Source organism: Notamacropus eugenii, chromosome 1 (genome assembly GCF_028372415.1).
Source record: "Notamacropus eugenii isolate mMacEug1 chromosome 1, mMacEug1.pri_v2, whole genome shotgun sequence".
In the NCBI taxonomy this organism is placed as follows: domain Eukaryota; kingdom Metazoa; phylum Chordata; class Mammalia; order Diprotodontia; family Macropodidae; genus Notamacropus; species Notamacropus eugenii.
In genome coordinates this window covers 372960805-372985951 of record NC_092872.1, presented here as the reverse complement: position 1 = coordinate 372985951, position 25147 = coordinate 372960805, and the positions used below count along the sequence as shown (strand labels likewise).

Genomic DNA, 25147 nt, shown 5'->3' with positions numbered 1-25147 from the left:
AGTTACTACCTGAGGAACAGTCTATTCCTTTTCCAACTGACATATATAATATTTCTTGGCTACTTGTTTTAACAATAAATGAGAGATACTAACTCAGTCTTGTGCCCCCTGGTGTGTGGTCTGGACCCCTAAATGACTGGTCATTTGATGAACCCTTATTGCTAGTAATGGTTCATCAGTTGGTTTCAGAGTAGGGACAAAATATTGAGTAGCTGTCTTTGCTAGTAAACCAGCATGTACATTGTGCTCACATTCTGGCATAGTGAAGGCCACATGAACATCTATATGAAAAACTGACAAATTAGGAACCAAAGACATGTCCCATATATCTTCCCATAATTATTTGTCCCAGACTTCTTTGCCATGAATTTCTCAATTTTGATTTTTCCACATGAGCATTCAGGTAGCTAACCCATTAGCTACTTACCCATGAATCAGTGAATATATGATACTGTCCTCCTTGTTCTCTTTGGATAGCTTGATATACTGCCATAAGTTACGCATATTGACTATTTCCACCTATCCCAGTACTTTCCAAAGTCTACCTAGTACATGGGTTATAGGTTATTGCTTTCCAATATCTTTTGTGGCCTAAATATTTTGTTGTCCCATCAGCAAATCATACATGTCTCTTTTGTTCTTCAGTTAATCCATCATATCCCTCATTTCATTTTACCGAGGACTGTACCAACTGTTGCTTTGATTCAGGGGGGTATGTAATTTCTCTTAGTATCTATGTTTGCTATAGATTCATGTGGAGCAGAAACTCCAATTTGCCTGCTTTAGATATATTTTGAATATACCATTTCCATTTAATTATGCTAGCCTCTTGAGCATGTCCAAATTTGTAAGAAGCTGGGGTACTCACTATCCAGGTCATAATCAGGATTCCAGGCCTTAATATTACCTCATGGTCCAAAATTAGTTATTCAGTTTCTACCAAAGCCCAATATGCCACTAACAACCACTTTTCAAAAGGGGTGTGTTGAATTCCAGATGAAGAGAATTTCCTAGACTAAAATCCTAAAGGTATATTTTGGCTTTGTTGTTTTTCCCATAAACTCCAGGTTGCATATTCATCCTGTACAGTCACTTGTAATTCCACTGGGTCACTTTGCATAGGCCACAAATCCAGGGCCAAGTGTGTGGCATCCTTTATTTCTTCAAAGGTTTTACTTTGCTCAAATCCCCAATCAAAATAATTTTTTCTATTAATTTTATATAAAGGTTTCCAACTTTGTCCTAGATGTGGTATGTGATATCACCAGTATCAAAATAATCCTATAACTTTTGGGCCTTTTTCTTATTGGTGGGGATAGGAATGTTCTGAATCTTTTGTCAGACTTGCGAGAGAATCACAGCCCCTTATTCTGTTGTATACCCCAAAATTTTACAGTTTAGGCCGGCCCTTGAATCTTTGTAGGGTTAATTTCCCACCCTTCACTTTTCATATGCTCATTGAAAAGTGTCAAACTTTATACCACTTCTTTTACATTTTTTCTCTGTATCATAATACCATCTATGCAGTGGGTAAGCTATATACCAGGTTGCTCTAATTCATCTAAATGTTTAGCCACAATCCTATGACAAATAGTGGGGTTATGCAGATATCCTTGTGGCAAGCATGTAAAAATATATTGTCAGCCCTGCAAAGTGAAAGCAAATTGTCCCTATTGTTTAGAATCTATTGGGACAGTAAAGAAAGCATTGGCTAAATCAATAACTGTGTACCAAGTCCCATTTCTGAATTTTTTCTATTAAGGAAATGGTACCTGGAACAGCAGTGTACAAGGAAGGAGTCACCTTATTCAATTGTCTATAATTTACTGTCATCCTCCATGTCTCATTTGATTTTTGTACTCTCCAGATAGGATAATTCTGTCAGGTGGTTGTAGGGACTAATATTCATGCATCTACATATTCCTTTATAGTACTGGTAATTTCATCTTGCTCACCTGGCACATGATACTGCTTTAAAGTAATTACTTTAGAAGATTCAGGTGAAGTGATTGGGTCCATTTTTATTTTACCTATGAAAAGTGTATTAATTCCTATCTTCCTTACTGCAAATTGGTATCTCCCCTCAAGTAAATTTAGAGTCATACTTCTCAATATATATATTCTAATGATGTATTCAGGAATGGGTAAAACTACTGTGGTATATTCTTTCCTAGGTAATTGTCCAATTTTCACCATTGTTTGAATTGACTGGTTGATATTTCAGCCCCTTCTAGACCTGTGATGGTGATAGGAGTTCCATGTTTAAACTTATCAGGGTTTCCATATATAAGGGAGGTCTCCACCCCAATGTCTATTTGTGCCTCAGTTACAGTATTTGATCCATTTTTTCCAATATATAGTCAAATTGATATGGGGTCTGTAATGCCATCTGTGTATTTCTTTAATCTGACCTGTGGCTTGGTCAATTTCGTATTCTCCCTGAAGGTGAAAAACTTGGATATAATGTTTCAGGAGGATCATTAGGGACAGTTCTTACTTCTCTAGTCCATCTATTATCAAGCCCCTTTTCTCAGTACTTTCTGTGTAGTTCATTAGTTGGAATACCATCTATGCTTCTAAAATCTACCCCTTCTCTGAATCGAGCAGTAAATAATTCTTTCCTTCTCAATCTATTCTGACTTTGAATCTGCATGCTATTTACTCTTCTCTCTCAAGGAAATGTATCTTTTTCCCAATCCCCTAAATCACTTAACTATGAAATCTTTTCCAGCACATCTGAAAGAGGGTTCCCTATTTCCCCAATTATCAAAGTCAAAACTAGGTGCATGTAAGCATGAGGAGCCATCTTCACTTATTATATTCCTATGGTAAACTGCTAAGGGAGTATCATAGTATGCATGTGCATTTCAGATCATTATGGAAGTCTTCATTACCTCCTCCTTTAAATTTCTTATACAATTCTCAAGTGAATATCAGGCTCTATCTCCACTAGGCCACATAGTCAGTAAGATACTGCCTACTGCAGCCTTCTGCAGCCAAAACTAACAGATTAGTGATATTGGTATCCCCTCGCATATTGTAGTCTCTAAAGGCTTCTTGTATAAAAGAATTCTGACTGATAACCTATAAATTTCAAGTAATCCATGCCATCAGTTTACACTCCTCCAGCTCCTTCATCACTGACTCTCACCATCCAAACTCTTAACAATTCTCCCATCCTTTGGGTGAATTAACTCAAAATATATGTGACCTCTAGCTCAGTAAAATCCTCAATTATCTCCCTAAACACTGTGTTCTATGCTTGGTTTTCTTGTTTTTGCCTTAGTATGGGGTGAGCTTAAGCATTAGAAGTCTCCCTCTACAACATTGTTTCATATTCCAACTCTGACTTGGTTACATTTTCTGCCCAAGCACTCTTTTGGTAGTCATCATCATGGCAACTAGACTGGGTCTGTACAAAGATCATATGTACATTTTTTTGGCCATCCTTCCACTACTTCTTAACTAAATGAAGAGAGTTTTCTTCAACCAGAGACCTCCCAGCCTGCTGTTTTAAAGGAGAACCTGAACACTGAGAATTCCCATGCAAACTAGCTAACTCCTCCCATCTGATTTTTTTCCTTCAGCAGCTCATCTCTGCTTTTATATGTAATACAGTACCCTGTTAATAAAATCCAGCCTGTCCTACACATGCCTGCAAGCTCTTTCCCTGGTCTTATTAGTGTTTCTTGTAAACCTTGCTTCCAAGCTTTCACAGAGTCCAGTCCTTTTAGTCTATTCTCTTGCCAGGGAGGAATACCGTAAATTCTCCTATCATGGGATATCCATTTCGTCCTCTAAATTCTTTCTGTCTCCAAAAGGAGATTTTCTACCCTGTAATGCTGTTCGTGAGGCTAAATGTATTGCCAAGGCAATATTCACAGCCCTGGTGGTGACTATGAATATGTTGGCATAGTTCTCAATCACAAAGGATAACAGACTCTCCATGTAGAAAGAAAAAGAAAAAATTTTTTCAGACACCATATAGTAAAATCCATCATAGTCACCAAGAAATTAATACATATTAGCACTGCAAGTGACAAAGCCATTCCCAAGCCTTGCTGCATCCACCTTCAATTTCCAATTCTTTGCCACCAAAAAAAAGCTACTGTAAATATTTTTATAAATATAGGTACTTTTCCCTTTTTGTACTTATCCCTCTTTGGGATACAGACCTATTAATGGTATTACTGGATCAAAGGGTATGGACAGCTTTATAGTACTTTGGGCATAGTTTCAAATTGTTCTCCAGAATGGCGGGATCCATTCAAAACTCCACCAACAGGGCATTAATGCCCCAATTTCCCTACGTCCTCTCCAACATTTGTTATTTTCCTTTTCTGTCATATTGAGGTCTTTGGGTTCATCAAACATCAGACTACTATGGTCATTTAATACTGTGTCTTGTGTACCTAGTGTATCCCATTGATCAGCCACTCTATTTCTTAGCCAACACCAGGTAGTTTTGATGATATTTTAACTCTATAATACAGTTTGAGATCTGGTCCAGATAGGCCACCTTTCTTCACATTTTTTTTCATTGATTCCTTTAATATTAACCTTTTGTTCTTCCAGATGAATGTTGTTACTATTTTTCTAGTTTGAATGTAAGTTACTGAATAAGTAAATCAATTTAGGTAGAATGTCATTTTTATTATATTAGCATGGGCAATTAATATTTTTCCAGTTATCTAAATCTGACTTATTTGTGTGAAAAGTGTTTTGTAAGTTGTGTTCATACACTTCCTGGGTTTGTCCTGGCAGGTAGACTCCCAAGTATTTTATTTGTCTATAGTTATTTACAAGAAATTTCTCTATCTCTTGCTGCTGAGTTTTGTTGGTAATATATAGAAATGTTAATGATTTATATTTATTTAATTTATATCCTGAAACTTTTATAAAAATGTTTATTATTTCGATTAGCCTTTTAGCTGATTTTTTAAGATTCTCTATGTATATCATCATCTGAAAAGAGTGATAACTTTGGTTCCACACTGTGTATTCTAATTCCATCCATTTCTTTTTCTTCTCTTATTAGTATAGTTAACATTTCTAGTAAAATATTGGACAATAGTGGTGATATTGACATCCTTGCTTTACCCCTGATCTTATTGGGAAGGATTTGAGTTTCATCCTTGTTACAGGGAATGTTTGCAGATAGTTTTTATATTTTTTATGTTCCAAATATGATGAATTTATTTTACTCTAGTGCAAAACTAAAGTTTTCACTATTGCAGAGAGACGAATCTGATAAAAGGTCATGAAAAAGTAGTGTAAGACATGCAGGACATGACATACAAACTGGAGGATCAGGTCATTTCTGTTATAACATGACACTACACTGTTGTTGAAGAACAAATTTACAATAACACTGAGAAACTGTATTGAAATGTGGCACAAACACTACAGCTTCCATGCATGCCTTCAAGTATCTCTCTTTTATAATAGACTCAAAAACTTCTAGGCTTCAGCATTTCTCTGGAAGAATAAAAAGTTGACATAGTTGAAATTCTATAGAAGAATATTAAGGCCAAAACAGAGTGAGTTCATCTCTCTTCATTTCCAGAGACAGACCCTGATGCTTTACTTAAAAACTATATTAAACTTCTAATTCAAATCCCAACCCAACTTTGTAACCTCTTGCGCTGAAGATTTTTTCCAGCAATTAAAGCTGAAAGTGTCTATTTTACACCTGCTTGGAGTGTCTGGGTATAACCAAGTCCAATAAGTCTGGCATTATTCACTTTCCCAAATAAAGAAGTTTTGTGATCCAGCTTGTAGCAGCAGTGCCAAAATGGGTGTTGTTATTGCCAGCCATCTAAGCAAGATTTATTGACATTTCAGTCTTCTCATTAACCTTTTGGTAGATCGACCCTCCAATTTCAGTTCCATCATTCACATGCGTGTGTGTAGCTGAAAGTCAACAGCTTTATAACCCAGGGCAAAATTATTCTAACAGTTTGGATTTGGCCATGTCAAAACTCATCTGATAGCCAGCAAGCCATTCTTCATAAGCCAACACAGTCCAGCCATAGATGGGTGGTGCAGAGAAATCAGTGTTAACATTTCCACTAAGACTGAAATAATCACACTTATTGGAAGTCTTTAATTTCCCACTCTTCTTTCCTGTGTTTGGTACAAATATGATGTTAAAAGACATATTCAAACCTTCTGTCAATTTGTCTTCCAGGCTGATTTTTGTTCCCAGAGTATTGTCTGTGTTCCATTTTTGAATGAAAGTCAGTCCATAGTCACAGATCTTTTACTTGTTTCCAAATTACCTGAAGCTTTATCGGTATCAGTGTATGAATGACCAGATGCAGAAAATTCCATTCAACTGTAAGACTTGGTTCTAAGATCTATTTTAATCACACCAAACACATATCCTTTGTTGAAGACAATTTTGGTAGTCTTTTCTAGGTCACAGTAAGTTGGTGTGTCACACATTTCTTAGTTACAAAGCTTTCTCTTCTCCTCCTCTCCCATCCATTTCGGCCTTTGTCATATTCCACCCCAATCTCCAGACCTGTCCCACTAGCCTTGGGCTGGCCTGTGTGATGTGTAGGCCTGTGGCCTCCTCACCTCTGGCTGATAGTTTTAAAGTAGATATTGCTTATCATTTTAAAGAAAACTCCATTTATTCCTATGCTCTCTAGTGTTCTTTAATAGGAATGAGGGTTGTATTTTTTTTTTTCATTTTTTAAAGCAGTTTATAACTGATAAAACAATTCAAACTTTTGGTCAGGTGATACTTCTTTTTAGAGCATTTACAATATGGGCCACAAAATAATTTTTTTTTAAATATTAACCAAGTGAGACACAAATAATATTTATGTTACTAACTTCACAAGCTCTTGACCTAATTGTCTCCACAGTATTATTAAGAATTGAAGGACCCTAACTTATTGTTGTTGGCCTAAAGTCCTATGCCTAATAGCTTAATTTTAGACTTAACCTCGGATGTTCCTTTACCAATAATCTATAATTTAATAGATCTGGTATTAAGCTTACAAATCTTTTGACTATAGGAAATTGCCATCAAGAGTAGGGACATTGCAGGAATACAATATCTCCCCAATTTCATGTCAGTTCCAGGCAGGATTAGACTGTCCACTTGCATTCAGTCAGGCTTAAAGTCTGCCAGGTGTCAGTGGGGAAAATGAATCAGGAGAATCCTACCTCAGCCCAGACTGAACAGCCACTCTCCCACCCTTTCCATGAGATCACCTTTTGCAGTTCATACCAGCATCTCACAGGCTTACTGGCATCATGGTTTGGAGGTTCAGACTGCCTTTCTTGCTATCCATACCTGGAGTTAGACTCAGAAGAATGGCCACTTAATAGTCCCATAGAATCTAAAAATGGCAAGTTCCAATAACCAGGTTTCAAATATGATTATAATTTCACTTTGGCTAAGGAACATCTTTTGATGCAAGTCTTAAATGGCTTACATGCCTTTCTATACATGTTCTAGTTCCTGATTAAATAGGAATCATAAAATTAAATTTACCATTAAAACCTTAACTTTTCCATCAATGCCAAATTTTACCCAAGGTTACCTTCCTCTAGGAAATTTAAACTAAAATTCTTTTCCCCAAACTAAAGATGTCATTGATTTATTATCAGTAATTAATTCAGTCAATTGTTTTAATACTAATTGTTTTTATCTCACTTTGTAACATGTTCAATTTTTCTTCCCATCACTCCCCTCCCCCTGCTTCCTAATACCTTGCATTTTGATTACTCCTACCCTCAATGTACCCTCCCTTCTATCACACCCCACCCTTCCCTTATTCCCATCTTCTCTCTTTTCTTGTAGGGCAAGATAAATTTTTATACTCCATTCCCTGTATTTCTTATTTCCTGATTATATGCAATGAAAACTCTCAACATTCGTTGCTAATACTTTGAATTCCAACTTCTTTCCCTCCCCCACTTCCTCCCTAACCCCACTGAGAAGGCAAGCAATTCAATACAGACTAAATATGTGTCATTTTGCAAAAGGCTTCCATAATAATTGTGTTGTGTAATACTAATTATATTGCCCTCTCTCCTACTCTATCCTCCATGAAGGTTGTATTTTGTCAAAGGCTTTTTTTGTCTTCACATCAATTGAGATAATCATATTATTTCTGTTGGTTTTGTTATTGATTTGGTCAATTATGCGGATAGTTTTTCTAATATTGCAGCAGCCTTCATCCCTGCTATAAATCCCACCTGGTTATGGTATATGATCCTGATGATATATTACTGTAATCTCCTTGCTAGTAATTTTTTTTCCTTCAATAAGCATTTATTACTATATATGTGTTTATATATCTATTTATGTTTATAGGTACACATATACACACATGTATGCATTTACATTTTAATACAGATTAAAGTTCAGAAGGAAACACAATATTTAAATATTATACCCAATTCTTTACTAAAAACTAATTACACATTTCCTGCTTTCACTCACAAGTGTCAATTTCCCTGCAGTTTATCATATCTAACTTTTTAAAAATTCTGTTCTCTTCCTTATATTCTTTCTTATTTTGTGGTTATATTTATTTAATTCTGAAAGGAGAACTTTGAGATGTCCTACTAGTATAACTGTGCTATCTTCACTCCTATAACTCATTTAACTTGGTGCACTTGTGTTTAGTATTACTATTACTTCATTGTCTATGGTACCTTTTAGCAAGATGTAGTTTCCTTTCTTTTCTCTTTTAATTAGAACTATTTTTGCTTTTGCTTTGTCTGAGATCATGATTGCTGCTCCTGTTTTTTTTTTTTTTTAATTTCAGTTGAAGCACAATAGAATCTGCTCCAGTCTTTTCCCTTTATTCTATATGTCTCTGTCTGCTTTGAATGTGCTTTTTATATATTGTCAGATTCTAGTTTTTAATCTTCTCTGTTATCTGCTTCTATTTTATGAGTTAGTTTATCCCATTCACATTCACTGTTATGATTACTAACTTTGTATTTCTCTCCTTTCATGCCATCCATCTTCACCAGCATTTTGCTCCTTACTCCCCCAATCTGCTTTGCCTTCTATCACTCCCCACACTTTTGATCCCCTTCCTCTTCTACATCCCTGTAGGGTAGGATAGATTTCTATACCCAGTTGAGTGTTATGTTATTCCCTCTTTGAGACAAATCCAATCAGAGTGAGGTTCAAATAATGCTCACACTCCTTTTCTTTCTCTCCACCATAAGTTTTTTTTTTTTTACATCTCTTCCTGTGAGATAATTTAACCCATTCTACCTTTCCATCCCTCTTCTCTCAGTGTAAACTTATTTCTTAACCCTTAATTTTTTTTATATCATCCCATCAAAGTCAACCTCTAGACATACCTCCTGTCTGTCGATGCTCTTTCTCACTGTCCTAGTAGTTCTTACCAGTTACAAAATCATCTTCCTGTATAGGGATGAAAACAGTTTGACTGTATTGAATCCCTTATGTTTTCTCTTTTCTCTTTAACTTTTTATACTTCTCTTGAGTCTTGTATTTGAAAAATCAAATTTTCTGCTTAGCTCTGGTCTTCTTGTCAGAAATGCATTAAAATTCTCCATTTTATTGAACATCCTCTTGTCCTGAAGAATTATGCCTGATTTTGATATACACTTGATTTTTTGCTTGTAATCCAAGCTCCTTTTCCTTCCAGAATATCACATTCCAAGCCCTCTGACCCCTCAAAGTAGAAGCTTCTAAATCCTATGTAATCTTGACTATGGCTCCTTGATATTTTGAATTGTTTCTTTCTGGCTGCTTACAGTATTTTCTCCATGACCAGAGAGTTTTGAAATTTGGCTACAAAGTTCCTGGGAGTTTTCATGTGGAGATTTTTTCAAGAAGTGATAAATGGATTCTTTCAGTTTGGTTCTAGGATATCATGGCAGTTTTCTTTAATAGTTTCTTGAAAGATGATATCTAAGCATTTTTTTTTTTATCATGGTTTTCAGGTAGGCCAATAATTCTTAAATTATCTCTTCTGGATCTATTTTCCAGATCAGTTGGTCTTCAATGAAATATTTCATATTTTCTTCTTTTTTTTATTCTTTTGATTTTGTTTTATTGATTCTTGATACCTCATGGAGTTATTAGCCTCCATTTACCCAATTCAAATTTTTAAGGAATGATTTTACTTAGTGAGCTCTTGTTCCTTCTTTTCCATTGGGCCAATTCTACTCTTTAAGTAATTGTTTTCTTTAATGAATTTTTGTACATCTTTTTTCCATTTTTTATACTTCTTTTACCAAGTGATTGGCCCATTTTTCCATAATTTTCTTGCATAGCTTTCATTCATTTTCCCAATTTTTCTTCTACCCCTCTTACTTGATTTTTTTAAAAATGCTGTTTGAGCTCTTCCAAGAGTTCTTTTTGAAGGTGAGAATTATTCATATTTCTCCTTAAGATTTTTCATGTAGTGTATTTTGACATTGTTGTCCTCTTCTGAGTTTATGTTTTCATCTTCCCTTTTGCCATCATAGCTTTCTATGCTCAGGGTCTTTTTGTTTTTTGTTTTTATTTTTGTTGTTTTTGAACTGTTTTTGCTCATTTTTCAGCTTATTTAATGACTTTTGAGGATGAGATCTTCTCCTGGGATACAGGGAGCACAGTCTCAAGTTTCTTGCATGAAGTGGATCAGGGGCCTACTGCATTGCGGTTTACCTGCTGCCTCAGGGCCTCTGGGCCTGGAAGCTTGTCTATAGTACTGAGGCCTAAAGGCCTTACAGCTGGTCTCTTGTGCTGCTCATCTGCTGCACCAAGGCTGTAGGATCTGGCTTGAAACCTCCAGTTCCCTTGTCTGGATACTACCTCCACTGCTCTATGATTGCCTTTTACCCAAACGAATGAGACAGATCTTTACTGTAGTCCTAAGTTGACCTGAGCTGGAAAATTGTTTCACCCTGTCTTTTTTCAGATTCTGTTGCTCAAGAATTAATTAGAAGTTGGAGGGAAATCTGAGAGTTCAGGCAAGTCCCTGCCTTTTCTCCACTGTTTTGGTTGCACCCTCTTTTTGCCTTTAAAGGTCCATAAACATTAGCTTGAAAGTATGAGTATGGGTACCTCCTAGGACCCCAAGATACTCTACTTATCCTAAATATGTGCATATGGCAAGAAATTAGAGAATATTTCTTTTTTTCAAATTTTATAATAGATTGTCCTTAACTTATTCCAAACTACAAGATTCTGGTTTACTGAAAAACTTCTACTAATACAAAAGGATGGATGATGGTATAGTAATGTGCTAGATTTGGAATCAGGTAAACCTGGATTCAAATGCTGTTTTACTCATTATGGGATCTCAGCCAAGTAACTAACATTTCTGAGTCTCAGTTTCCTCATCTGTAAAATGACAGGGTTGGACTACAACATCATTGAAGTCCCTTGTAGGTTTTGATCTCTGAATCTATAAACTACAGTCCAGACTTCTCACAACAAGGGGCAAAGAATAATGGGTAAAGTACTTGGAATCACTTCACACAAAATGCAATCTTCTTATACATAATTGTCATCCTTACTTGAAAATTCTAGGCAGTGCATTTGATTTATGAGATACATAGAACATGAAGCAACATTTGCTCCACTCTTCAAGCGAAGACCATCATAGGACATGCCCAGTGAAAATTAATTGCTAACATAATGTGACAAGAACAGAAGCAATCATATTGAGCTAAAATCAATAGAAAACCATTCTGCTGATTAGTAACATTTCTTATTCAGCATGATGCTATCTCATGGAAGTCTCTGGACAGTAACCACATTAATTCATCTCAGCACTCATTTCTTTACTGAATTTTCATCATGTTGCCATAGCATCATCACAGTAAAAAAATTCCACTCTGATACTATAAAATTCCCAGTGGGTTGAGGAGAGAGAGAAATAAAGCACAAAAGGAAGTACAGTATAGTAGAAAGAACACTGAACTTTGATTCAGAAGAACTAGTTTAGAATGATTTAGGTGATGGGATCGTCTTCATTGAAGGTGTTAATTCAAAGACTGCTTAACTACTTTGAAAATAAATTCAATTGCATTAATATTTCTTCAGCTAGGTGTTGCAGTGAATAGATTGTCAGTACTGTGTCAGAAATATCTGAGTTCAAATCCAACTTCAGATATTTACAAGCTGTGTGACTCTGGATAAGTCACAACCTTATTTGCCTCAGTTTCCTCATCTGTAAGATTAGCTGGAGAGGAAAATGGCAAACTATTACAGTATCTCTGCCAAGAAAACTCCAAATAGAATTATGAAGAGTTGAATATGACTGAAATGATTGAATAACAACAATATTTCCTATGCACCTTCTGCATGCCAACTATATTCAATGCAGGGAAGAAATAGACAAAAATGAAACACGCCCTACCCTGGAGCAGCTGAAAATCAACTAGGAAAGTGTAGCTTGTGAATGATTAAGGACATATAAAATACGTGACAAATAGTACAAAGCAATTTCAGGAACAAAAGAATGCTATTGGATGTAAGAACTGAGAAAGACCTCCTATTAGAGGCATCACCTAAGCTGTGTTCTGAATGAAAATAAGTATGAAGTAGAGATAAGGATGGAGTTCAGACTACTGGGAAAGGCAAGGGACTGGGAAATGGAATATTTTAGGTGAGGAACAAGTTAGTAAACCAGAATGATGCAATGCTGTGTATAAAAAGGAGTGATATGAAGTGAAACTGAAAAGGTGAGTGTGAGCCCCATCACAGGGGACTTGAAATGCCAGACTGAGGAGTTTGACTTTTGTTTTTAAAACAATAGGAAGTCATTGAAGATTTTTGAGTTTGTGAGTAGGGTGCTTGGTGACAAGATTAGATCTGTGCTTTAGGATTATTAATTTGGTAACTATATGGGAAATTAATTGAAGAAGGAACTAAAAATAGGAAAACCAATTTGGGATCTACTGAAATAGTACAGGAGGGAACTGATTAGTGCCTGAGCTAGAATTATGACTAGGGAAATGGAAAGAAAAAATAGAAGACATATTATAGAGGCAGAATCAAGAAAACATGACAACTGAATGGAAGGAGGGAACCTTTAGGAAGAAGGAAGAGTCAAAATTTTGCGAACCTATGTTATTGGAAGGATGGTGATGAGCTGACTAGACAACTAAACAGGGAAAGTATGAAGAAGGGATGAGTTTGGGGGGAATAGACATTGAGAAGTATGAAGGAGGGAGGAACTTAGAGAAGAAAATTTAATGAATCGTGTTTAAACATTGAATTTTAGACCTCTTTGGAAGATACTCATGGAGATATCTAATAGTCAGTTGGTAATGTGGGATTAGAGCTCAAGGGAAAGAAAGAGGGATTGATATGTTGATTTGGGAATCATTTGTATAGAGATAATTTAATAAGTGGGGCCTGATGAGATGTCAAGATAGACAGTGTAAAGAGAGGAAAAAGAGGGATCAAAACAGAAACTTAGGGAGTGCCCATACAGTGAGTGAAAGAAGAGAAATGATTCAATAAAAGATTTTTAGGAAGAATGGTAGATAAGTAGAAGAAGAACCAAGAAAGAGCAGTCACCTGGAAGACAAGATAGGAGAGTGTTTGGAAGCAATGAATGGTTCACATGGAGAAAAGTTACACAGAGAACTGAGAAAAAATTCATTGAATTTGAACACAATTACAAAATGCTTTTCACACAAATAAAGATTGAAACAATTAGAAAGCATCAATTACTCATGGGTAGGCTGAGCAATTCTACATAAATTAATTTACTTATTCAGTGCCATACCAATCAAACTAACAACAGTTATTTATAGGCCTAGAAAAATAATAACAAAATTCATCTGGATGAACAAAAGATCCAGATTATCAAGGGAAGTAATGGGAAAAAATGCAAAGGAAAATAGCCTAGCTATACCAGGTCTAAAACTATGTTATAAAACAGCAATCATCAAAACTATTTGGTACTGGCTAAGAAGTAGAGTGGTAGTTAAGTGGAATAGGTTAGGTACACAAGACATGGTAGTAAATGTTTATAGTAATCTACTATTTGATAAACCCCAAAACTCCAGCTTCTGGGATAAGAACTCACTATTTGACAAAATCTACTGGGAAAACTGGAAAAAAATATGGCAAAAGCTAAGCATAGACCAACATCTTACACCTCTCACCAACATAAGGTCAAAATAGGTACATGATTTAGATATAGAGGGTGATAGCACAAACAAATTAGGAGAGAAAGAAATATTTTTACCTCTCAGATCTATGAAGAAGGGAAGAATTTATGACCAAACAAGAGACTGTGAACATTATAAAATGCAAAATTGATAATGCTGATTACATTAAATTAAAAAGGGTTTTGCACAAACAAAGCTAATGTCACCAATATTCAACGGGAAACAGAAAGCTAGGAAACAATTTTTACAGCCAATGTGTCTGATAAAGGTCTCATTTCTAAAATATATAGAGAACTGAGTCACAGTATAAGACTATAAGTCATTCCCTAATTAATAAATGGTCAAAGAAAATGGACAGGCACTTTTCAGATGAAGAAATTAAAGCTATCTACAATCATTTAGAAAAAAAATGCTCTAAATCACTATTGATTAGAGAAATGAAAATTTAAACATTTCTGACATGCTACCTCCCACCTATCAGATTCACTAATATGACAGAAAAGGAAAATCATAAATGTTGGAGAATATGTGAGGAAATTGGAACATTAATGCATTGTTGGTAGAATTGTGAACTGATCCAACCATTCTGGAGAGCAATGTGGAACTACGTTCAAAGGGCTATAAAACTGCATACCCTTTGATTCAATAATATCACTCATTACTATGTCTATATCCCAAAGAGGTCATAAAAAGAGGGAAAAAACTCACATGGATGAAACTACCAAGAATTGGAAATTGAGGGGGTATCCATCAGTTGGGGAGTGGCTAAACAAGCTGTGGTATATGAATAAAATGTAATACTACTCTGCTATAAGAAATGATAAGCAGGCAGATTTCAGAAAAACCTGGAAAGATTTACATTAATTAATACAGAGTGAAATGAGTAAAGCCAGGATATTATATTATCTATATCTATCTATCTATCTATCTATCTATCTATCTATCTATCTATCTATCTATCTATCTATCTATCTATCATCTATCTATAGATAGATATGAAACACAGCAACATTGTGTGATGATTAACTATGATCTACTCAGCTCTTTTCAGCAACACAATGATCCAAGGCAATTCCAAAATACTCATGATGGAAAATGCTAACCACATCCAGAGAAAGAACTATGAAATTTGAATGCAGATCAGAGCAAACTATTTTCAATTTTTTTTCTCATGATTTTTCCCTTTTGTTCTGATTCTTTTTTCACAATATGAGTAATGTGGAAATATGTTTAACATGGTTATACATTTATAAGCTATATCAGATTGCTTGCTATTTTGGGAAAAGGGGAGGGAAGGGAGGGAGAAAAATTTGGAATTAAAAATCTTACAAAAATGAGTGCTGAGAACTATCTTTATATGTAATTGAAAAAAAAATAGAAAAGAGTACTTCTTAGGATTTACAAGGTTAAAGTTTATTAACCACCTTGGAAAAAAGGCAATTTTAGTCAAGTGGTAGGGTCAGAAGTTGGATCACATGATGTTGAGAATTGAAGTGGAAATGTGAAAATGAAAGCAGCAAATACATACAATCCTTTGAAGCAGTTTGACTGAGAAAGACAGAAGAGATACTGGGCAAATGCTTGATGGAATGACAGGATCAAGTCAAGAGTTTTGTTTTTTGATAGATAAAATTAATGAGTGTTTATTGGAGTCTGTCAAGGAATTTGTATCTACTTATTCAAGAGGACTTTAAAGATGAGATTTCTTTATCTTTCTTTATTTTCTCTAAAATGTAATCAAGAGAAGAAGCTCCTTGAAAAGATGGGAGATGTCAGAACTAAGAGCAAAAAGAGGCAAGTTGAGTTTGGCAATGAAAGTATTCAGGTTTTTTTGTTTGTTTGTTTGTTTGTTTGAGAATGGGGTATGGGGATTGAGAGTGAGAATGAGAATAATGAAGACAGATTTTAATATGTAGAGTAGGAAATAAAAAGAGACACAATGAATGGCCTCAAATTTCTCAATAAAGAAGGTGAAGTGTTTTACTGAGAGGGAGGAGAGATGAGGTGGTATATGAATTATGAAGGGAGGGGAGGTTTGAAAAAATCACCATGGAGAATTTGATTGATTTTCTATCAGGGAATAATAAGAGGATCACCTTATAGCAGTAAGGGCCCAATTGGAATAGATGATATAAATCTGTAGTTAAATCAAATAACATGTTTGTGCGTTTCTCCCCAGGAATATTCAGAAGGACATAGGAGTGGAGAAGGAACTTTTGTAGATGAGACAGAATTGTTTAGGAAGATCATTGGTTTCTAAGAATCTAATGAATTAGGCTTTCCACAAGGAGTTCAATCTAAAAAACTTTTCCTCTAGTGAAGAGTAGTTTTTACCAAAAGAAAAGACTTTCAAAGGTGAAGAGGACAATAGAAATTTATATAGAGAGATATAGATATATAGATATAGATATATAGAGATAGATATATATATACACACACACACATACACACATATTACAGTGTAGGGTTTACAGATATGTATAAATATGCTAATTATAAAGTGAAAGTATTTTGAAGAAACAACTTAATGAAGCATAGATAGAACACTCTGCCCTTATAATGACTATACAAATCAGGGTAAAGGGAGAGTGACTAGGCTTACCTTCTTCTGGTCCATGCAGATCAGATGTATGTAAGCTATGTGTAGCAGAATTATAGGAGACCATCAAGTCCAACCCCTTAATTTTACAGGTGAAGAAATTAAAGAACAGAAAAATTAAATGACCTGCACCTTCTCAACTATATCACAACACCATTTATTCTACTGTTGCAGTATAATACCATGGGAAAAGTATTGTTATCCCTTCCACATTGCAACTCTCCCCATTGTGGTTTCAATATATTGAGGTTCAGAAGAACAAATTAAATGGAAATTTGGGGGGAGTTTTGTTGAAGCCACAGATGCTATGTGAAGTGTAGGAGATGACATATAACTTATGATTAAATTCTTAACCCAAATTTTACAAAAAAAAGGTACTGTTCACATCCCACAAAAGAAAAAAGTCAGACTTCTCTTGCACAAAGGGAGGGGCAATGGATTTTCCAAGTCACAAGGGCACTGTTCCCCTAATCCACAGCAATGTGGAAGGAATAACTGGGTGGGAAGTTATCAAACCTTGGCACTTGACCTCTGGATCTCAATTTCCTCATCTGTAAAATGAATGAAGGAGTAGGAGTAGATGCCCTCTAAGTTACCTTCTCTTTCTAGATGTATAATGTAATGACTAGGCCAGGGTAATCCCACTCAGAAGACATGAAGCAAATATAGATATATATATATGTATATATATATATATATATATATATATATATATATATATATATATATATATATATATATATATATATACACACATATACATATTTAATTACAAAGCTACTTTTCATACTTTTGTGGTAAGCCTCATAGGAATAAAAAACACTGGGTGAGGAATGCCCTGCAGTTCAAAAAGCCTGCCTGGGGGCAAGAATGCACCGAGGCAACCCATTGCAGACAGAGGATTAGGGGAATCCTATCAGTTCTGGGACTTGGGAGAGCCACAGCAGGAGGTGAGAGCATGACAGGACTGGCTCCAGGCACACGGTTGATGGGCAAGAGCAATGAGCATGAGCCATAGAGTTACTTGGGCTCTTCTTTTTTCTCCTTGACTTTTTTCTGCTTCTGTTGCATGATCTCCAAGTCCCTGGAGGTAGAGACAATGGGACATTGGGGATACCAGAGGGCAAAAAAGGAAAGGATGCAGGGGATAAAGGGCAGAGAGGATAAAATGGATATGGACATGGATAAATTCATCATGTAGATCATATGCCATGCCCACAATCCTGTGAGGCCAAAAAGCTGGAGCTCACAGGACATCTGCCTGTTTTTTACATGGCCAAAAACTTGAGCATACAGACCCAGAGTGTGCCTCACCACACTTAGCAATGAAGGTAAGTGGGTACAGAAGGAGCACTGGAGGAGGAATATAGAACCTGGAAACACAACAATACTTGAAATGTATTGAAATAAATGAAACTTGAAATGAAACTTTAAGTCATACCCACACTTTGTCTACCCAAGCCTTTCCTAAATGGTCCTATGTAGCCAACCAATGTGTAGGGTTGGCTTAGTGTAGGCACTAGAGTGAAAGGAGCAGAAAGAAGAGATGGGCACTGCCCCAAGGAATCATCTCACCTCCACCCTCCCCCACTCCATGCCTTTTAAATTTCTTGGGCACTTCCATCTTCATCTGGCCCTCCACGCTCTCCCCTCTCTGGAGCTAACTCTGCTTTCTGACAGCTGCAGAGAGCCTGTCATCCCAGTGTTTTCCCTTGCCTGAGTCACTTTGCTTTGTTGTGTTCTTCTGGAGGGCAAATTAATGCTAGTTACCATTGGTCGTGGGAAGTGAGCTGCTATGGCCTGACTTGGTGGCATCCACTATTTCCTCACTGATGTCCCAACCCTGCCACTTTCCAGACACGATGTGACTTGTTTGCCCTCTGACCCAAACCACTGATAAGAAATATTCTCCTGTTATTTTAGTGGGCAAGGCCAGGTTAGGGTTCAAGTTAAAAACAAGGATGAGTGTCCGTGACTAGCAAAATCTCATCAGGAAGAGTTCTGTGATTAGCTGTGATTACATGAATGAATAACTCTGGGAAGTGTCATTGCAGATAAAAGGAGAAATTAGCCCAATATAGGCAGCCCATAGGAGAGTAGGCACTTAATAATGCTTGTTCTCTTACTTCCTTACAGAATCCAAAAGGAGACAGACTGTGGCAGATTCACAGGCCAGGACAGACTGGAAGGTCAAAGGGAAGGATCTGTTCCATGGAGGTGGAGGAGCATACAGTGCACAGCACAGTGTCCCTGCCATGGCAGGGCCAAGTAGAAAAGCCCCAGAGCAGTGTGAGGAAGCGGCAGCACAGCTGGATGGCAGCTCAGGGCTAGAGTCAAGCAGAGCCCAGCCAGTGAGAGCCATGGAAGGAGTGCCAGGTATCTGCAGCAGCAGCACCTAAGACTTTCAGTCCACAGATTAAATGTCTGTAAGTTACCTACTTGAACTTCTGGGAGCCAAAATGGCTGAATGATTAGCAAATGCTCTCTCTTCCTCCCTTTGTTGACCTTGAAAGAACCATAAAATGTTTCCCCAGAAAAATCAGTAGAAGGGACTAATAGTCTCATAGCACCTGAGGCTAAGAAAATCACTAAGGAAAATTCCTCTTGCTGTGGGGGAGGACCAGGGCCCCAGGGGGGTGGAGCCTGCAACCACCAACACCAGGATCCAGGTGCCCTAGCACTCCAGGGGAAAGGAGAAAACATTAGAGTAGCCTGGGATTGCCAAGCCCTGAGTTTGCCTTTGCTGCAGCTGAGCTGAGGAGACCTCCTGTGACCAGACCACCCCTCCCCTACAATTAACAAGCTAGCTCCAGGGCTAATCCAGAAACACAAACAGAATTTACCTTTTCTTTCTCACACCAGCCAGTTCAGTACCAGTTTCTTTAGCTTGTAGCTGAAAGAACCACACTTGACAGCAAAAAAAAAAAAAAAAAAAAAAGCCTCACCATAAGGAGCAAGAAGCAAAGGAGGAAGGAAAAGACCACAGAATCTTTCTATGGGGACAAGGACCAAAACACGAATGCCAAAGAGGTAAGTATTGAGACTGTACTTCCACCTGAAACTTCAGAAGGGACTATGATCTACTCACATGCACAAAGAGCAGTTCTGGAACAGCTGAGAAAGGAAATAGAAGAAAAAACAGCCAATAATTTTAAAAGTATGAAAAAAGACTTCACTGAAGAGAAGAGCTCTTTAAAAAGGAAAATTGAACAAATGGAAAAGGGAGCACAAAACCTAACTGGGAAAATTGGACAAATGGAAAAGGAAGTACAAAAACTAACTGAAAAAAACAATTCCTTAAAAGGAATAATTGGACAGATGGAAAAGGAGATGCAAAAGTTAAATGAAGAAAACAATTTGATGAAAATTAGAATTAGACAAGTAGAAGCTAATGACTCTATGAGACTTCAAGAATCAGTCAAACTAAATCTAAAGAATGAAAAGATAAAAGAAAATGTAAAATATATAATTGGAAAAACAACTGATCTGGAAAATAGATCCAGGAGAGAAAATTTAAGAATTATTGTCCTACCAGAAAGCTATGATGAAAAAAAATAGTCTGGACAATATCTTCCAGGAAATCATCCATGAAAACTGCCCAGAAGTGCTAGATCCAGAGAGAGCAAAATTGTCACTGAAAGGGACCCCAAACTAAAAACGTCAAGAAATATTATTGCCAAATCCCAGAACTATCAAGTGAAGGAAAAAATATTACAGGCAGCTAGAAAACAACCATTCAAATATCGAGGAGCTACCATCAGGATCACACAGGACCTTGCAGTTCCTACATTAAAAGATAGAAGAAATTGCAATATGATATTCTTCAAGGCAAAGTAGCTGTGACTACAACCAAGGATCAATTACCCAACAAAGTTCAACATAACATTTCAGGCAAGGAGATGGACATTCAATGAAATAAGGAATTTCCGGACCTTCCTGATAAAAAAGACAGAACTCACTAGAAAATTCGATCTTCAAATGCAGATCTCAAGAGAGACATAAAAAGGTAAACAGGGGAAAAGAAAATTTGTTACTTAATTTGGGCAAATTGTTTATCTTCCTATAAGGGAAGATAATACTTATTAATCTTGAGAATTGTATATCTATTATAAAATATATAAAAAGATGATAAGCAGAGATAGAGGGGACAGATATAAAGTAAATTACGTGATGATAAAAATGTGATTTAAACCTGCAAAGGGATTGTAACAGGAGATGTGAAAAGAAGGAAGCAGAAAATGGTAAATTACATCGTAGAAAGAAGTACAAAATTATATTACAGTAGAGGGAAAGAGGGGAGGGAGATGAGCATTGTCTGAGAGGTACTCTCATTTAATTTGGTTCGTGGAGGGAACTTAAATATATAAATCTCACTAGCTCTAGAGGCAGTGGGAGAGGAAGGGGAGAGAAAGTGGAGAGGAGGCTAAAAGGGAGAGAAGAAGTAGTAAGAGTAAAAGGTAGTAAAAGGGAGAGAGGCTGAAAGAAGGAAGGAAAGACTGCAGGAGGTGGTGGTCAAAAATTAAAACTGTTATAGAGGGGAAGGGAGAAGGGAGAACTAAAAGCACAAACAGTGAGAAAGAGGATGGAGGGAAAGACAAAGACTGTAATCATGACTGTGAATGTAAATGAGATGAATTCTCCCATGAATTGGAGATGGATAGAAGAATAGATTAAAAGCTATAATCCAACAATATGTTGTTTACAAGAAACACATTTGCAGTGGAGGGGGGCGGTACACACAGGGTAAAGGTAAAAGGTTGGAGCAGAATATATTGTGCTTCAGCTGATGTAAGAAAACCAGGGAGTAGCAATCTTATCTTAGCCAAAGCAAAAGCAGAAATAGATCTAATCAAAAGAGGTAAGGAAGGAAACTATATAGTACTAAAAGGCACCATAGAAAATGAAACAATATCATTACTAAACATATATGCTCCAAGTGGTATAGCATCCAAATTCTTAGAGGAAAAGTTAATGGAGTTACAGGAAGGAATAGAAAGAAAAACCATACTAGTGGGAGACCTCAACTTCCTCCTCTCTGAACTTAATAAATCTAACCTCAAAAATAAACAAGAAAGAAGTTAAGGAGGTGAATAAAACTCTGGGCAAGGTAGATATAATAGATATCTGGAGAAAAATGAATGGAGATAAAAAGGAATATACCTTTTTCTCAGCAGTACATGGCACATATACAAAACTTGATCATGTGCTAGGGCAAAAAAACCTCACAGTCCAGTGCAGAAAGACGGCGATTATCAATGCGTCCTTCTCTGATCATAATGCAATAAATATTGTATGTAATAAAAGGCCATTGAAAGATAAACCAAAAATTAATTGGAAACTTAATGATCTAATCCTAAAGAATCATGGCAACAATCAACAGCTTCATTCGAGAAAATAGTAATAATGAGACAACCTACCAAATCTTCTGGGATACTGCAAAAGCAATTCTTGGGGAAGTTTTATACCATTGAATGCCTACATGAATAAAGCAGAGAAAAAGGAGATCAGTAAATTGGGCATGCAGATGAAAAAGCTTGAAAAAGAACAAATTGAAAATCCCCAAGTAAACAACAAATTACAAATATTGAAAACCAAAGGAGAGATTGATAAAATTAAAATTAAGAAAACTATTGAACTAATAAATAAAACTAAGAATTTGTTTTATGAGAAAACAAATAAAATTGATAAACCTTTGGTCAATTTGATTGAGAAAAAGAAAGAAACCAAATTACCAATATCAAGAATGAAAGGGGTGAACTCACTTCAAATGAGGAGGAAATTTAAACAATAATTAATTCTACAATCTAAATGAGATGGATGATTATTTTAAAAAATATAAATTGCCCAGACTGACAGAACAGGAAGTTGAATGCTTAAGCAACCCCATCTCAGAAAAAGAAATTGAATAAGTCATCAATGAATTCCCTAGGAAAAAATCTCCAGGACCAGGTGGATTTACAAGTGAATTCTATCAAACATTTAAAGAACAGTTAATTTAATACTATATAAACTATTTGGCAAAATTGGGGAAGGAGTCCTCTCAAATTCTTTTTATGATACAAATATCATTTTGATACCTAAACCAGGGAGAGACAAAACAGAGAAAGAAAATTATACACCAACTTCTCTAAAGAATATAGATGCAAAAATTTTAAATAAGATTTTAGCAAAAAGAATACAGCAACTTATCATGACAATAATACATTATGATCAGATAGGATTGACACCAGGAGTGCAGGGCAGGTTCAATATTAGGAAAACTATTAGCATTATTGATCCTATCAGCAACAAACCTAACAGAAACCACATGATTATCTCAATAGATGCAGAAAAAGCTTTTGACAAATACAATAGCCTTTCCTCCTAAAAACACTGGAGAGCATAAGAATAAAGGGAACTTTCTATAGAATAATAAGCAGCATCTACCTAAAACCTTCAGCAAGCTTTATATGCAATGGAGATAAGCTAGATGCATTTCCAGTGAGTTCAGGGGTGAAACAAGGATGTCCATTATCACTACTATTATTCAATATGGTATTAGAAATGTTAGCTGTAGCAGTTAGAGAAGATAAAGAAATTGAAGGAATTAGGATTAACAAAGAAGAAACTAAGTTATCACTCTTTGCAGATGATATGATGATATACTTAGAGAATCCCAGAGATTCAAGTAAAAAACTCCTTGAAATAATAAACAACTTTGGCAAAGTTGCAGGTTACAAAATAAACCCAAACAAATCTTCTGCGTTTCTATATATTACTAACAAAGCCCAACAGCAAGAGATAGAAAGAAAAATCTCATTTAAATTAGGGTTGACAGTACAAAATATTTGGGAGTCTACCTGCCAAAATAAATCCAGAGACTATATGAACACAATTAAAAGACACTTTTCACACAAATAAAGTCAGATCTATTTAAATGGAAAAACATCTGCTGCTCATGGGTAGGCCAAACCAATATAATAAAAATGACAATTCTACCTAAATAAATTTACTTATTTAGTGCCATACCAATCAAACTATCTGGTAATTGTTTTCTAGAACTGGAAAAAAATAATATCAACATCCACCTGGAAGAACAAAAGGTCCAGAATAGCAAGGAAACTCATGAAAAGAAATGCCGGGAAGGTGGCCTAACTCTACCAAATCTCAAATTGTATTATAAAGCAGTAATTATGAAAGCCGCTTGTTATTGGCTAAGAAACAAAAGGGTAGACAAGTGGAATAGGCTAGGTACTCAAGACACAGTAGTCAATGACTATAGCAATCTACAATTCAATAAACCCAAGGACCCCAGCTTCTGGGATAAGTGCTCACTGTTTGACAAGGCTATGGACAAGGGTCACAAAGGAAAGGCAGGTATGGATGAGTTAAAATCTGCTTCCTTGGAGGGTACATCTGCATCACTGAGATGTTGTAACAGCAAGGACTCCGGTATACCCAGGAGGGCTTGCTACAGGGGTTCTTAGATCTGCTTTTCTAAGGAAAGCAACCTTAAAAGAGGTAAACAATGTTACTTTAATCAAACACACATATCATTCACTTAGTTCAGGGGAAAAAGTCAGCACCCTGAACTTCAGAGAAAATACAAGCAGAAATTACAAACTGAAAAACCAACAGACAGGGCTTCCAACTGCCTGACCCTAGGCAATACATACATCTTTACCAGAGAGAGAAGCACCAATATCTGGGTTTTCAAAGCCAGGGGCTCCTTAATGGCTACCCAGAATCTCCTCTGGCTTAATCACACAAACACTGTTCCAATGATTTGACCTCCGAAGTAAAACCTCACCTCAGAGTATACATATGATTTTCAGAACTGGAAACCACAACCCTCATTAGCCAATACCTCATTAGCAATTAACAAAAGGTGTGGGTCTTCATACAAAACAAGCCTTCCATAATGAAACTTCTTTTAATAGCTCCACTTGAGGCAGGAAGATTTTTAACTCCCATTACAGATTCGAAGGATTAGGAGGAGATTATACATTTCTAAGGAAAGGCAATGTGTCATAGTGGGCTGACCCTGGAGTCAATGGTAACATCTTACTGAAATTTGAAACAAAAAAAAAAAAAGATTTTGGATTTGGAGTCTAAGAATTTTAGCTTGAATCTTGCCCCTGATATTTACTGTAACCTATGGGACCTTGAGCAAATGACTTGGCTTCTTGGAGTCTCTATTTTTTTTCCATCTGCAAGAGAAGGAAGTTGAACTAAATGGCCTCTAATATTCCTTCCTGCTCTTGTTATATGGACCTATAAGCTAATTTCAGTCTCTCTTTACCACAGACTACTTGTGTGAACAAGAGTAAATCATATAATCTCTTGGGGATCCCTGGGAATTATCTACAATTATAAATTCTGGTTGAGTTGTCAATCTGCATTGATAGAGGTAGTTACTAAACCATGACTTTGCTACAATGAAGA

The 25147-nt window shown here is 36.2% G+C and overlaps 1 long non-coding RNA gene and 1 pseudogene across 1 annotated transcript in view; both read right to left on the bottom strand.

The window, feature by feature from the left end:
• The window catches only part of LOC140525971 (uncharacterized), a 70119-nt gene that overhangs the window by 18632 nt on the left and 26340 nt on the right, over nt 1-25147 (bottom strand). The window contains exon 3 of the long non-coding RNA XR_011974176.1: nt 22141-22198. This is a non-coding gene — a long non-coding RNA (uncharacterized lncRNA). The remainder of the gene's footprint in view (nt 1-22140; nt 22199-25147) is intronic.
• Nucleotides 5682-6447, bottom strand: LOC140525965 (non-selective voltage-gated ion channel VDAC3 pseudogene; annotated as a pseudogene).